Genomic DNA, 3185 nt, shown 5'->3' with positions numbered 1-3185 from the left:
AAACGATAATTTTATTTGGAGATAAAATAATCACATAAAATTCCTTTATACTAATAAAAAATGGTATGTGTTCTTTGAAGTTGAACTTTGATTTCAATGAGAAAAGGGTCAAAAAGAGTACAAAATGGTTTATTTGAGATGACACATGCACAGTGTGTTCACGTAATCAATGTATGCATGCTAATAACAACCAGCCAAGAATTTATTCTCTCCCACCAACTTTTCATTTTTTTTTTCTCCCCCAAGAATAAACAGTCATGTTTGGAACCAATATGAATCAATTGTGAGACATGGGTTATAAAAAAATACCCAATTAATAAATTAATCTTCAAGCAAAGTTTGCAATGTAGAGGAATCTTCCTGTCTCCATATATTCTTTTCCTGTCTCGTCTTTAACAAGTTGTTTGGTAGACATGTGGCAATGGATAGTGATGGAGAAACAACATGTCAAAGCGTAATTTTAGCATGTTATTAATTACAACCATGATTTAGACCACTAAAAAATACACCACTAATATCACTAATGCATTAGGAATGATAAAAAAAGAAAAAAAAGAAACAAGACATAGAAAGTGAGCGGGGCCCACTGCCACATCATTAGTGCTCCATTTCTAGTGCTCTCAAGCATTTTTCTATTAATTATAAGTTGGTGAAATTTTTTTAGGCGCAAGTCTTACTTATGTTGAATGTAAGTTCTGAACACAAAACACATGTTAAACTTGCGTCCAAAAATCTTCATACTAATTTAACGGGAGTCGAAAGTAAAAAGAGACTTGCCATGGTGGAAAACGACAAGCACGAGTTAGCGCCAGCAACTAAGATAGTTACCAGAAGTTATCTATTGAACTTAATTGACACACTTTTCAAAATTAAATATTAAAATTGAACCATTTAAAATAATAAATACCAATATTATACAAAAATCAAGACATACCATCATAATTTTTCCATTTTAATTATATCGTCACACCACCTTTATTTTACCTCTTACATGTGTGGGCTTTAAAAGGAGTTTTAAGTTTTTATCAACTGCATATGAGTAAACCTATTTCTTTATCATTGCATTTACTTATGTGAACTTGTCAACCTTATAATCTATTGATCGTTCACAATTTTCTTTTATTTATTCATCATATTATTTGATTTTAATTGATATTTGATTAACACACCCTTGTGCGGTATTATCTGAATTTGTGAGAGTAATTTATTCATTTATTTATTTATTTTTTCTTTTTTTCTCACATCCGCCCATTATTATTGACTCAGAAGCTAACAGTTACATTTTAATTTGTACAATAAGATGTAAGTATCACATTTTAAATCAAAAGGTCAAAACATAAAAAATAGCCTAACCAAAAAAATGGTGAAAGGTAATTTACCCCGTTTTTTCTTTGGCAAAATTGCATCAATAGTTTCTACAATTTAACCCAAATTTTATAAAAAAAGGATAAATTACAAATACACCCCTGTAATTTGAAAAATTACAAATATTCCATTGTCAAAATTTTTTATTTAACATAATTAACTAAAAAAAATAAAATTCATAATTGATTTCCTATACAATAATAAAATTACTTAAATTATTAATTAAAATATAGTTCTAATATCATTAAAAACTGTTAATTGATTTGATAATTTATTAATAAAATGAGCGATTTTTTATGAAATTAGAAGTCTCTATGGGTGAAATGTAATTTCCAAAATCACAGGGGGCCGATTCGTATTTTAATCAAATCTCAGGAGGTGTATTTGTAATTTATTAAAAAAATGTATCATTTAAAGGTAAAATGCTATATAAACTAACGAATTTTATAATATTTTCCTATTTATTGATGTAGTACATGGCAATAACATTTTGCTATAAAAACGACACATACTATAACAATTGATAGTTGCCACATTTGAACAAAAAAATTTATAAAATCTGATTAGTTTATATAATGTTTACCCAATTTTAAACATGTTTAAAATTAGGGGCACTCCCCCGTTGGTTCTATATACAAAGTTCAAAATTTATTTAATCCCAAAATAAGACACTTGCATTCATTACTTCTACACATTTTTAATTGCTTCTACACATTTTTAATTGCTACTAAAAAATTATATTTTATATTTTTTTTTTAAATTTGAAAACGCTGCCATATCCTACCACTGTCGAACTTTCGTCTGACAGTCACCAAAGACTTGTTGGAATGTATATCATCGTCAAAAAATCGTCGAAAGTATGGCCACAAATTCGTTGGAATGTTCTGAATGTCACCAAAAAAATCGTCAGAACATCCAAAACATCGCTGAAAAAAAAAAAAAAAAAAAAGGAGAAATTAAAGCGAAAACATAGTAAAATTTAACCACATCCTCCCCAACATCACAAAACATGAAGAAAAAAAAAACAAAAACTCTTTATCATACAGAGCATTTTCAGTACACAAAATTGTAAAAATTTAGAGGTTGAATTTATTGTTTATTAAACTACATAAATTTGTTGTTTCAAAATTGAAAAAATTATCAGTTTGCTCATTTGTAATTTATTAAAACACAATTTCACGTCACGATGATGGTGGAGATCCCAAATCAATAGTTTCTAAGGGTTTGTAACTATTCAGTTTGTCAATATTTGCGTTTTTTTTTTTTTTTTGGTTATTTTAATAAAGTAAAGAGAAAAAAAAAAAAAAAGGCTAAAGTCATAGAGAAAAGCATAAACGTATCTTCAAAATTGTAAAATTTTATAGTTTTCACCGCTTATAACTAAAACTCGAAACATATTTGTTCAGAATTTGAAAATTTTCCTCATTAATCTAAGAAAAAAGAAGTGTGTAGCAGAGAAAAACAAGAAAAATTGAGAGATCAAAGAAAAAAGACAAACATAAAGAGGACTGTACTCTGATAACTATTTTTGGTTTAGATTTGACCGAATTTGATGTAGAGCAACTCAGATCTACTCTAAATCTGAACATTTCGGTTAGTCTTGTTTGATAATCTTGGCCAGATCTGAGTATGTCTATATTAAAAATATCGCCAAAAACTCATCTCATTCACTGTTTATGAGAGAGAAGCAAAGGGTCGGTAGTCAGTGATTGCCGGTGAACTCCAATCGACGGTGGTCGTCGGTGGTCAGTAAGTGTATGTCAAAAAGAGAAAGAGACAAAGGAAAGAGTTTTAGCTTGTGGTCTTCGGTCACCAGTGAG

The sequence above is a fragment of the Camellia sinensis genome, chromosome 8, assembly GCF_055761805.1.
Source record: "Camellia sinensis isolate YWXY chromosome 8, ASM5576180v1, whole genome shotgun sequence".
In the NCBI taxonomy this organism is placed as follows: domain Eukaryota; kingdom Viridiplantae; phylum Streptophyta; class Magnoliopsida; order Ericales; family Theaceae; genus Camellia; species Camellia sinensis.
This window is presented reverse-complemented; position numbering follows the sequence as displayed.